Raw genomic sequence first — 13,556 nt, 5'->3', positions numbered from 1 at the left:
TTTTCATTTTTGTCTTCTTCGTATTGGATCCACATTGTATTATTTCCTGTGGACACTTCTTGGATACATAGTGCCCCTGCCTACCATGCCACATCTTGTTGCCATTACCAAGATGCTCAGCATTTTGTCCCTAATTTCTCTTTTACCCCTGAGTCAACCACACTTGGTTAAAAACTATAATCCCCATAAGGTCATAGACTGGTTGTTTGCCAACACCAAGAAATGGGTCAAACAATCAGAGCAATCATACTCATAACTCTATCCCATATTTTCCACTAGATGATGAGAACTATGTTGTGCTTATATATGACTCAATATTATAGATCACAGTTATGGAGATGACACTTGAAAAATGTAATACATCTTGTTCCCTTTATATGTCAGAATATCTTATCCTGAAAACATTTTCCTGGGATAGATGAGATAAACTAAGTCTAACCCATCCTAGAGTTTAGTTGATATTAAAGTTGACCTTTACTGTGTGGTTTAAATTTTTGCAAAAGCTATAAAATGCTGTGTAAATATGATATATGAAACAGTGGTATGCTCAGAGTAGATATTTACAATCAAGTATCTCCTTGGCTAACTAAATAAAGACCTTATGGTTTTATATCCAGATTCCTGCTTATTCACTTATCCTGCCCTCATGAATTCACTGAGACTGATGAGTGATGGACTCCTTAGAGCCAACTTTAAATTTTATTCCTGTATGGGGCTGATGTTCATTTCCACGTTAGTAGGCCATAAGTCAACTAGATGACTTTCCTTTTTTAACATATTAGTTGTTGTGGATAGATTTTAGCTTATGTGAAAATGACTCAGGGCCATTAATGTACTTGAAATCTCAATCTGAATTACCCATTTAACTTCCCAGGGGGGAAATGTCAATATTATGTCAGGTTTAAGTAATAAGTTTAGGCAACAAAGCCTAAGAAAGCCTTATTCACCATGTAAACAACTAAGGCAGAAATGCTGTAGGAATTTATGGACATGAAAAACTGGGGGACCTTGGACACAAAGAGTCCTTGGCAGTTTGTTGAGAGGGAGGTCACCATATGGATAGGCAGAGAAATAGATAGAAAATATGATTTTTTAGAAAAGATGAAGTTTAAGGGCACCAGATATCTGGAAATAGTTCTGCTGAGTTTCCCCTAAGGACCATGGTTTAAAAGACAAAGACTTTTCTTTGGGGGGATTAACCACTCCCCCCCCAATCTAACCATGAAGGTTTTGAAAGGAATGGGCCATTCCCTGAAGAGAAAGGGGGAAATTCTGTCCTCTCCTCTTAAAAAATTAGAATATCCAGTGGCCTTTTGGCTGTGTAACGTCCTCCTGAGTTTGCTTAGGGACAAGCCTACGTGACCCTCTTCTCTTGTTTCCTTACTTCTCAAGCCCCCTTCATTCTTGGAGCAGTTTGTACCTCAGAACTTCAGGCAGGAACAGCATAGGCCCCCAGCTGAAGAGCACAATCTGTTTCCCAGGTGAGTTGATAGCATAAACTAACACCTATGATCTCAAGGCAATCTTAGAGTAGGAGATGAGCAGCATGGCAATTTTTTCTTCATGCAAGGGTCCGTGTCAGCTCTGGAAGTTGGCATTATCTGAAGGGTGAAGCCTGGACCATGATGGGTTCTAATGCCTGAATCAGCAAAGAAACCTTCATTGCCTCTAAATCTCCAATGAATCAGAGGCCCAGTAGCACCACATAGCCCCTGATCTTCCCTCACCCAGCTCCTCACTGTAGGGATTTACTCAGCTGAAGCTTATCAGGGTCAATTTATGGGAAGGATTTGAAGGGTTCCTAGGAAAGGGCTGACACTGACAGGCAGTGAGGGGGCATGGAGAAAAAGTCTGGAGAGTCATGGGTGCTTCCTAGGGAGGAATGAAGACAAGATCAGTAGGATTGCTGTCCTGGATTATTAGATGGAAAAAAAGAGAATGAGAAAAAAAATTGATTTAAAGAAAGAACCATGTCTAAATATGGTGAATTCCCCAGCAAGTTTCCTTCCCTTCAGATGATATATTCATGGACTGGGTGTGAATGACACAGAAACGGATAGATATTTATATCTCAGGAAATGCTTGTGCAAGTTTCCTGGGATATTTCTATGGAAACACGTATTACCTCTGGCTTCTATGCCTCAGTTCCAGGGACCATAGGTAGTCCACACTATATATTGCATTTACTATGGGGTGTGACTTTATGCTGAAATGATTTATCCTCTTGATTTCATCTCCACCAAGCCTCCCCTAGAGGGTCACAGGGTAAGACCACAGCAGGTGGCTGGTTGTGGTTGTAAATAGAAGCCTCTCTGTCTTCTTAGGAGAGACTAAATCAGTCAGGGTCTAGAACAAAGAATCAGTGAAATGGAGAGACATGTCTGGGCTGTAGGAAGAAAAAAATTGCCATTAGAAAATAGAAAGAAGCTAAGTGAAGAATTTGTTTGAGAAGAATGAAAAGACAGACTTTAAAGGGGCCAAAGGAATAGGTTCAGCAAAGATAAGATAGGACATAGCAGTCTTAGGAAGGGAATCCTGGTCTCAAAATGGGCTTGGGGAGCTGGACAGACCCCATTGAGGCACTGGAATTGTCTAGCCACAAGTTTCATTCTTCATTCACTCCTGTGTTCCTCTGATTCCATACATGTCAGTCCTGTGTATATTAACTTCCTCTCTCCCTGATTTGATTCAGCTCAACCACAAGGGACTCAAAGTTTGTAATAGAAAGACACATCATGGATACAAGCCAAATTGCATGTTACCTGCAATGACTTTCTGTAAGAGTTCCAGGTGACCTATTCTGATGTTCTTCCTATCACCCTGATGTTCATAAGGTTAACTCCATAAGACCTGCACTGTTTTCACCACATGCACTAGTTACTAGAAGACCAGATGTAAATATTTCCAGTTTATCCCCACTCTGTGAAAACTCTCTTGTAATAAAATGAAACTACTAAGAAAAATTAACAACATAGCAACCTCATCTGTAAGTGCATGCAACATTCCACATCTGTAACATTTCAGTCTATTTTGAAGGAGTGCTTTTAAATAAAAATTTATTTTTTCTCCCTCTCACCCCCATCCAATTAAAAACAAAAAAGAGGAAAAGAAGAAAATTCCTTGTAGTTAATATGCATATTCAAGCAAAACAAATTGCATTATTGGCTGTATATAAACATATCTATGTCTCATTCTGCACCCTAAATCTATCACCTCTCTCTCAGGTAGTTGTTGTTCAGTCATGTTGAAATCTTTGTGAACCCATTTGGGGTTTTCTTTGCAAAGATACTGCAATGGTTTCTGTTTCCTTCTCTGGCTCATTTTACAGATGAAGAAACTGAGGCAAACAGGATTAAGGACTTGCCCAGGGTCATACAACTAGGAAATGTCTGAGGCCAGATTTGAACTCTGAAGGATCTGTCTTCCTGACTCAAGGTCTGGTACTCTATCCACTGCACCACCTAGCTGTTCCCCCAGGTTTAAGTACATGACTATAATGGAATATCTATGTGACCTGTCTTATATTGCTGGAACATGGCCTTCAGAGTAATCAAGCACTGAGTAATTGTATTCCCAGTAGATTAGCTAAAGTTAAAAAATTAGTTGAGGGCAAAAGCCAAACAAAGAGACTTGAAACGGCCTTTCAAGGTGGTTCCTCTCTTTTCTCCCCCAAAACCTTTCAGTGATTGTGAGAGATGGTCAGGTCCATTTCACTGATGGTTTAGGGCTTGGGAGTGATGAACTGGTGACAATTTAGGGATGGCAGGGAGAGGGATATGATTTTTCTCTGAGAACTATATTCCCTGAAAATCAAGGGAAAGACTGAATGGGGCCTCCAGCACATTGCTAAGGATCTTGTCTTGGCCCTTTCTGTCACTGTAAGGCTAGTGAAGACCATCTAGAAGTGTCAATCCACAGTTTCTTGACAGCTTTCCAAATATGTCTCCTAAATGTCCCTGATGAGATGAACCTCACCTGAGCAGCCTTCAGTTAGGGGCTAGGAGATGGGGGATAACAGGGAGTAAGGAAAGGGACCAGCTTCCATGATGATCCAGCCTGGGGGTCTGGATTTGTAAGTGTAGTCAGAGTAAACAGGGAAAAAGTTCTTGCTCCTCTTACTATCTCCCATTCCTTACCCCTTGCTCCTACCCTAGGAAATTCTAGGACATGTAGCTCTCACTATTGGTCTAAATTCAGCCCAGTCCTCCCGTACGCTGAGCAGCTGCCCAGAACCTGGTGCTCTGGAGGAAGCAGCTGTTGCCCTGTGCCAAACATTTCAGCAGCCTGGGATGGTTTTTGTTCAGGCCTGCATCATTGTGGGTTAGGAAAGTCATAATATTGCTGACAGTAGTAATGTCCAACATCTTCAGCCTCCACACTGCTGATAGTGAGTGTGAAATCTGTTTTAGACCCACTGCCACTGAAGCGGACAAGGGCCCCAGAGTTAAGGGTAGAAGCCCAATAGATCAAGAGCTTGAGAGACTCTCCAAGTGGCTGCTGGTACCAGGCTAGGTAATTGAGGCCATTACTGTGTAAGAGGTTCCTACTGGACCTGCAACTGATGGTGACTCTCTCTCCTAGAGTCACAGACAAAGAGGTTGGAGACTGGGTCAGCACAGTTTCTGCATAAGACTCTTAGAAAAAAAATGAGAAGAAATAAGTTTTAGTAAAGTATCATGTTCAGACACAGAGAATTCCCCAGTAAGCCCACCCTCTCGTTCAATGTGTGCCATGACTAGGTCTCAGATGTCATTTCTACTGGTTTTAAGGCGCATCCCCTCTCCACAAACATGTTTTTAGACATGGAAACTCCTCCTCAATAAGTACATCCTATACCTGACCTTACCGTGATCCAAGACCAGCAGGAGCCAGAGGAGCAGGGATGGCGAGATCATTTTGTCCTTTGTAGATTTGCAGGTAGAGAGCTCTAGACCCAGAGTGGGGCAGATGGGGAATAGAGGGATTCTTATGTCTCAAGCAGTATTTGTACAAGGTAGGAGAGCAATATGCAAAATAATTCCAGGTACCAGATCCCGCCTCCAAGCATTAGTACAAAAAGACCACATGAGTGTTAGACTGAATGTTGTATGCATGGAAAGGCGGATCTTCATAGTGGAATGACCTCTGTACCAAGTACCATCCCACCACAAGATCCCACCATCTTCGTGGTGAGATGAGTTATCCTTCTAGTTCCATCTCTGCCTGGCCTGGCTGAAGTATCACAGGGTAAGATTGTACCAGATTATTGACTGTGGTTATAAACAGGGAGGGGCTCCTTGTCTTAAATCACTCTTGGTCTTAAAGAAAGAATCAGCCAAATGGAAAGGTATATGTCTGGGAGGGAGGCAGGAAAGAAAAGCCATTAGAAAAGAGAAATAAACTAAATTGGGAATTAGTTTGGGAAGAATGAAATGGTAGATATCAGAAGCAGTACAGAGGACAGGCTCAGGGTAGGTAAGGAAGGACACATTGATCTTGGAAAGGCAAGAAGGAATCCTAGACTGATTCCTAGAGCAATGGACTTAGAAAGCTGGACTGACACTATCCTTGCTCCTGAAAGAACCAGGGCTGCCTATGCAATCACTCCCATGTTGCTGTGATGTCCATGTATGCCAATAGACTGTCCTTTCAACTTTTTCCCTGCATGATTTGATTCAATTCAACTTCAGGGGACCTAAATACAATGGAAAGATGCATCATGGGTATAAGCATAATGTAGTGATTTACTCTTGAGACGTTTGTAAAATATATAATGAGGGGCATGTATGTTCAAAAATGGAGGTTGGATGTCCAGGTAGCAAGAGAAAGGGGTAATAGATTAAAAGTTCAACTCCCACAGTCTTATCTTTGAGATATTTAAAGAATGATATGAAATGCCTCAGTGTGTTAGGTTGTGTGGATTTATGAAAGGACATGAATGAGAATTACATGAGAGGGGAATACCTGTGGGGTCTCAATCTGCATTCAATCTCTGAGCCTCTCAATGTATTCATAGGAGGCAGCTGGGTGCTACAGTGAGTAGAGCAGTGGGCCTAAAGTCAGGAAGACTTGAATTTAAATCTATCTATGTGACTCTAGGCAAGTCACTTAACCTCCATCTACCTTAGTTTCCTCAACTACAAAATGGGGATAATTGCACCTCCTAGGGCTGTTGTGAGGCTCAAATAAGATTTTTTTAAAAAATGCTTAGCACAGTGCCTAGCACATAGTAAGTAGATGCTTAACAAATGCTTGTTCACTCCTTTTCCCTTCCCCTACTCATGTAGCCACCCCTCCAACCCACCAACCTATAAGGAGGATCCCTTCCTCCTTGCCAAAGCGAACCTTTCCTCTGATACCCTCATTTCCACTGCCTCTGATCACCTCCATAACCTCACTCGGGTAATCTCTTTTGGTTGGGCACCTTAACTTTCTCCCTTTCCCCTGGCTTCTTCCATTCAAATGAAACATTTTTTTCTCTAAATGACTTTCTCAGTAAATACAATAAATAGGGTTTTTTGCCTTTATTGCCCTTGACCTTGACCTCTCTGTGATAGGATTTTGGATATTATAACCAAAGAGCTGCTGGAAGAATTAAAGTAGAGGCTCAAAAATTCACATCACATCAAATTCAAAAAAGGGACCCAGAAATTAAAATCCTGGCCTCTGATACTGATCCACAAATGTATAAAGTTTGGGCACAAGCAAGACCAATTAGAGGGCCTAGAGTAGAAGGCAAATTTGATCTTATTGCAAGAATTTTTTATTTCCTTTCATTGTTCTTCATTATTTGGGGTTTGAGACTTCCTCTCCCACTTAGGAGGCTATTTGGCAGGCTGAAGCCTGTTCTATGGGATGCTGAAATTTAGAAAAGACCCTCAGACATTTCTGAGATAAGAAGCCAAAAGGGAGGCAAACATTTCCAAAGCAATTTGACTTGCTTTATTTGTGGAAGGATCCCAACTGGGTTCCAATTCTATGGTTATCTTTTTAGCGTCCTTCTTGGTCAGCCCATTATGATCTTAAATGTAGTAATATGTAACTTGCCTTACTTTATTTCTAGATACCAAACTAAGTCTGTTTTCACTTTTATGGCCCTGGGAGATGTGTGTTTAATTGCCTCCTCTTTGACATAGATGCATGAACAAAAATTAGTTCTCTGTCTCTCTAACATAACTGAAAACTATGTTTTGATAGAACCTTAATTGAGATTCAGAGTTATTTTTCTGAGCTCTGAAACTGTGCCTATGCCTAATAAAACCTAAGTTTTAGCCTCTGGAATCTCTGCCCAGTGCTAATGTTATTTTGGTAGCATTTACCTATCACAAGAACTCAGTGGGAATAATTTTCCCATATCAATCTCTAAGGTATCATTAAAAAATTTGGAGGAGTGATACTCTGAGCTGAATTATTATTCTTGAATACTGTGTTCAAAAGAAACAATATAAGTAAAAAGTTGTATGTAGAATTAGGTGTGGAGGGAGTAAAATAGAAGTACATATTAAAATTATTGCACAAAGAAGAAAATCAGGAATTGGAAGGGATAATCCATGGTTGTAGATAAATTTTGGGTTAATATCTAATGAATGAGAAAGAGAAGAACTGTTGCCATTGGACTGTAGGCAACTAGGACAGAAGGAAGAAATAGATACTTGTCCAGGAAATAGATTGCAAGGCTGGTATGGAACTATGATAGCAAAACTAAGAGAGTTTTCAATTACTCAGGCAAGTGCCTTCCAAAGCAAAGAAGCTGATAATTTCTTGGTTTGCCTTAATGATGATTTAATTGATTAGTGAAGTACCCAACAAAGGCAAGGCTATTCTAGAACAAAGGGCAGCTAGGTGGCTCAGTGGATAGAGTGCCAGGCCTAAAGTCAAGAAGACTATTTTCCTGAGTTCAAATCTGGCTTCCGACACTTATTAGCAGTTTGACTCTGGGCAAGTCACTTAACCCTGTTTGCCTCAGGACCACATCTATAAAATGAGCAGGAAAAGGAAATGGTAGATCACTCCAGTATTCTTGCTAAGAAAACCTCCCCAAAATGGGGTCACAAAGAGTCAGACACAACTAAAACAACTCAACAACAACAATTCTAGACCAGATTTTCAGCAACAAGGAGATATATACCAAATTAGAAATAATGGCAGCTTTGGAGAGGAATAATTCATCTGTCTTATAGTGTTTAATAGAAGAGGAGAGGAGAGCCAGATATAATTTGATGTGCTCTCTAGATTTGGGGAGAACAGATTGCAAAGACTTCAGATAAAAAATGGAAAACACCCCTAACAATAGAATTATATAGGAGATAACAGCACTAGAAGGAGTGGAAGATCTTAAGAATGAAATTCTAAAGTCCTTTAGAGAAAAAATTCAAATGAGAAACAAAAGAGATTGAGGCTGGAGGAGAGATTCTAAAAAGACTATTGTGAATTCATAGAGTACTCAGAGAATAATTTACATAAAAAAAGTAATATCAGTCTACAAGCACTATTAAGTACTTACTTTATGCCAGGCAATATGCAAAGCATTAGGGATAGAAATACAAGCAAACGACAATCTCCATCCGTAAGCTTACTTTCTAATGGGCTGAAACAACACATAAAGCAAAGCAGATAAGCAGTGGGGCTGGGAAAGGAGGTAAGGCAGCTGGTGAGGATGTGAAGGAGTCCTTAAAGTGGGTTGAGATAGGAGTGAAGTGAGCATGGCTGGGGGCTCATCAAAAATGGCAGTTTGGGCTCGGGAGTCACCAATCAAGAGGGATTTCTCCAAGTAGGAAAGTGGCTGTAGAGGAGATAGAGAAGATGTCAAGAGAGTGGAATGAAAGAGGAAGGGAAGGAAAAGGAATAAACCCAAGCAATGTGTGAATTCCTTTAAAAAATATCTCATTTGATGCTCAAAACAGCCCTGTGACATAAGGGCTACTATTACACCCATTTTACAGTTGAGGATACTGAGGCAAAGAAGACTTAAGTGATTTGCTAGTGACACAGCTAGTGTCTGATTCATATTTAAACTCAGGGTACCACTTTTGCTGCATCCTCATCTGTCTCTCCAGAGGTGAACAACAGAGGGAATGAGGAGGAGGTGACATTTAGGAGGTGAATTGAGCATATCTGAAGTGAAAGCTAATTTTTTTCATTGCTACCACTTCTTGATGACAACCCCACTTCTTCACATGTTTACTTGTTCATACTTGTTCACCTTACTCCTTACCACAGCTAAACTATTCCTGACCCCATTCCATCCTGTCTCCTCCAACAGATTGCCCCTTCTGTCATCTGCACTCTTTCGCTTATTCTCAGTGTCTCCCTCTCTATTGGCTAATTTCTTCCTGCCTACAAACATGACCCTGTCTCTCTCATCCTGAAAAAATCCTCACTTAATCTTTCCATCCCAAATAATTATCGTCCTATGTCTCTTCTGCTTTTTGTGACTAAACTCCTTGAAAAGGTGTTCTACAATGGGGGTTCATCTCTCTTCTACTTCATCTCTCTCGCTCTCTTCTTAACCCCTCACAATCAGGTTTCAGCTCATATCATTTCCCCAAAACTCCTCTCTCCAAAGTTACTATTGATCTTTAGTTGCCAAATCCAATGGCCTTTTCTCTACTCTCATTCTCCTTGACTTCTCTCAGCCTTTGACCCTACAAATCACTCCTTAATACTCTCTTTAACTTTTCAGGGCACCACTCCCCCTGGAATTCTTCCTATTTATTTGACTGTTCCTTCTCTGTCTCCTTTGCTGAATCCTCCTCCAGATAATGCTCTCTAAATGTAAGCATCCCACAGGATTATGTCCCAGGCTCTTTTTTTTTCTCCCTCTATGCAACTTCACTTGGTAATGTCATCAGCTCCCAAAGATTACCATCTCTGTGCAGATGAGTCTCAAATCTACATATCCTGCCCTAATATCTCTGCTGATCTCCAATCTTGCATCTCCATCTGTTGTTCGAACATCTCAAACTGAATTTCCAGTAGAAATCTTAAACTCAATATATCCAAAACATAATTCATCTTTCCCTCCAATTCCTTCCTTATTACTGTAGAGGGCAACACCATCATCCCAGGCTCCCTGGCTCACAATCTGGGAATCATAATTGATTTCTTACCCTCTCTCACTTCCCATATCCAAGATGGTGCCAAGGCCTGTTGATTTTATCTTCTCAACATCTCACCAATGCACCCTTTTCTCTCTTCTGATACTGCCACCCCCTGGTGTAGGTTCTCATCACCTTACGCCTGGACTATAGCAATTGCTTGACAGGGGTAGGGCCTGGCTTCCTCGAGTTTCAGTCCATTTTCCATTCAGCCACCAAAGTGATTTTCCTAAAGTGTAAATCTGACTATGTCATCCCCACTTTCCCCCTTTTGGTAAACTCTAGTAGCTTCCTATTGCCTCCAGGAGCAAATACAAGATGTTGTCATTGACATTCAAAACCTTCCATAACCTAGCTTTCTCTTACCTTTCCAGTCTTCTTATACCTTGCTTTCCACCATGTACTCTTTGATCCAATGATACTGGCCTCCTGATTGTTCCACAAAAAGAGACATCTTTCTGTTTGGACCTTTTTTCTGGCTGTCCCCCCATGTCTAGAATGCTCTGGCTACTGACCTCCCTAGCTTCCTTTGAGTCACCATGAAAACCCCATCTTCTACAGTAAATCCTCCCCTACTTTTCTTAATTCCAGTGCCTTCCCTCTATTAATTATTTCCTATTTATCTATATAGCTTATTTTGTATATATTCATTTGCAAGATGTCTCCCACGTTAGATCGTGAGCTCCTTGAGGACAGGGGCTGTCTTTTGCCTCTTTTTGTATCCCCAGTATTAAGGTCAGTGCCTGGAACAAAATAAAGTGCTTAGTGCTTAATAAATGTCTGTTGATCTATAAAGTTTATTGATAAAGTGCCTGGTGCTTAATAAATGTTTATTGATTGAAAAATAAAAGAACTATTATTTTAAAAATTATATCTATATTGATATATCTTTGTCTATAATCTCTCTCTAATATACATGTATGTATGTATGTATGTATGTATGTATGTATGTATGTATGTATGTATCTGATAAGTGGTCATCCAGCTTTTATTCAAAGGCCTCCAGTAAGGGAAATCTCACTCTTCCCAGAGGGAGCCCATTCCACTTTTTAGACTACTCTAATTATTGGGAAGTTTTTCTTAGTTCAAACCTAAACTTGCCTCTTTGCTGCCACTCACACCCATCATTTCTGGATCACCACTGGAGACCAAACAGAACAAATCCAATCTGTCTTCCAAATTACTGTCCTTCGAATCTCTGAAGATAACTATCATATCTCCCCCAAATCTTCCCTTTGGCAAATTGAATGTCCCTAATTCTTTCATTCAGTCCTTTCATGGCAGGAACTCCTTCTGGTTGCCCTCCCCAGTTATGCCTCAGCTTATCAGAGCCATACCTAAAATTGGGGCCCAGAACCAAATGCAATAATCTAGATGTGGTGTGATCAGGACAACATAAAGCTCTCTTCTCCAATTCAGAACAGACCCTACCATCTTTCCCTTTGACATCCCCCTTCTCCTAACTCCTCCATTACTGTCAAGGATCCTATTACTCTTCTAGAAATTTAGATTCTCAACATGAATCATACTCAACTTCTCCACTTCCATCACTCCACATTTCGAATGAGCTGCTAGGTCTTGTTGACCTGGCATTCCCAACATTCCTCATATCTGTTATCCATTCTTTTCTATTACTCACCCTTCTTCAGACCTTCTCAACCTTCCCTGGAGTTCACCTAGGCCATAAGGTGGCGTAACGGATATGAATGTTGGGCATTGATTCAAGAAGACCTCACTTTGAATCTTGCCTCAAACTCTTACTAGCTGTGTGTCTCTGAGTAAACCTTTCAGTTTCCTTATCTGTAGAATGTTTATAACAACACGAACCTCACAGGTTTGTTATGAGACCCAAATGAAATAGCATATCTTAAGTACATGGAAAATTGTTATGTGCTTTATAAATGCTTGCTATAATATAATTATATAACTTTAATTGTACAATAGCTATTATTTTCTATGCATCCAATCTCTCCCATCTCGAATCCATCCTTAAAACAGCTACTAAATTAATATTCTTAAAGTGCAGACAAATAGCCTACAAGCATTCGGGAAACCCTTACTATGGTCCAAATGTGCTAAATGCTATGGTCCAAAAGTGTCCTAATTGCTAGAGATACAAAGAAAGGCAAAAACAGTGGCTCCCCATTGCTTTAGGAAAAAGTCTGAGCTTCTCCATTTGTCTACAGTCTGACACCAGATTATTTCTCTGGGCTGATGACACCTTGCATCCCCTCATGCACTTTACATTCTAGCCAAGCTGGCTATACATACATGTACACATACATACACATATATATGCATATATGTATATATTTTTCCTTGCATATGACATTCAATTTCCCACTTCCATAACTTTGCATAGGTTTTTGCTCATGCTTAAAATGTTCTCAGTCGTTTTCTTGCTCTTGGAACCTTTAGAAAACTTCATTGTTTAATTCAAATGATACCTTGTCCTGAGAGCCTTTCTGAGCCCCTCAATTATTAGTGACTCCCTTCTAATCATGTGAATTTGTTTTAAATATATCCCATATTTACATATTTGTGAACATGTTGTATCCACCAAATACAATGGAAGCTCCTTGAGGGCAGGGATGAGGAGATCTCAGTTTTATATTTATATTTCTATAGATCAGTTTTGTACTTGCATACAAAAAAGCTGTATATTTGTATAAAAAACTGTTCTATGGAGATTTGGTATATGGTATTTGCACTTAAATACAGTTTTGTATTTATATCTCCATTGTATAACACAATGTCCAGCATGAAGAAGGTGATTAATATGTACTTGGTTATAGAATGATTGAAATAACCTAAGATTGCATTAGCTTTCCTGGCAAATATATCTCATTGTTGAATCACATTGAGTTTGTAGTACACTAAAATCCTGAGATCTTTTTTCAAATGAACTGCTGTCTAGACACACAGCCTCTACCTTGAACTTGTGAAATTGATTTTTTGGACTCAAGTGCAAGAATTGACATTTATCCTGATCCAATTTCCCCTTTTGAGATTCAACCTGTTAAGATCTTTTTGGATACAGACTCTGTCCTTCAATATGTAAGCTAACCCTCTCAGCTTTGTATTCTAGAGATAGAATTGGGACATCAAATTTGTAAGTAGAAGATAATTTAAGAAAGGTTCCTACCGCTTAGTTGAATTTAGTAGACTTTTGACTCTCAGTTATTGAGTATAAATGTATAAATAATTATATTTTATTATTATAAATATGTGGTGTATAAATCATCACATTTATTATTAATTTTCTTTTTAAAAATTTAAGAATGGTTCTTATGTATAGTTGAATTTATTAGGTTTTGAATTTCAATTGTTCTGTTAGCTATAGCAAACATTTTGCTGCAAATGAATTCATTGGCTTTGCAGACAGTGCTGTCATACTCTTCAGGGAACCTTGGGAGTTATTTCCTACTTGGAATTTGAATTTATTACTATAATCAATGTATAATCAACGTACATTTACTA

General features: G+C 39.7%; 1 long non-coding RNA gene across 1 annotated transcript in view; it reads left to right on the top strand.

Moving 5' to 3' along the window:
• Window positions 1–5,113: 5,113 nt before the first annotated feature.
• The window catches only part of LOC114023101, a 31,551-nt gene continuing 23,108 nt past the window's right edge, over window positions 5,114–13,556 (top strand). Inside the window, exon 1 of the long non-coding RNA XR_003566742.1 lies at window positions 5,114–5,226. This is a non-coding gene — a long non-coding RNA (uncharacterized LOC114023101). The remainder of the gene's footprint in view (window positions 5,227–13,556) is intronic.

The sequence above is a fragment of the Vombatus ursinus genome, unplaced genomic scaffold (genome assembly GCF_900497805.2).
Source record: "Vombatus ursinus unplaced genomic scaffold, bare-nosed wombat genome assembly UNPS02004367.1, whole genome shotgun sequence".
NCBI lineage: Eukaryota > Metazoa > Chordata > Mammalia > Diprotodontia > Vombatidae > Vombatus > Vombatus ursinus.
The sequence above is the reverse complement of the archived record's forward strand: the minus strand, read 5'-3'. Positions and strand labels throughout refer to the sequence as shown.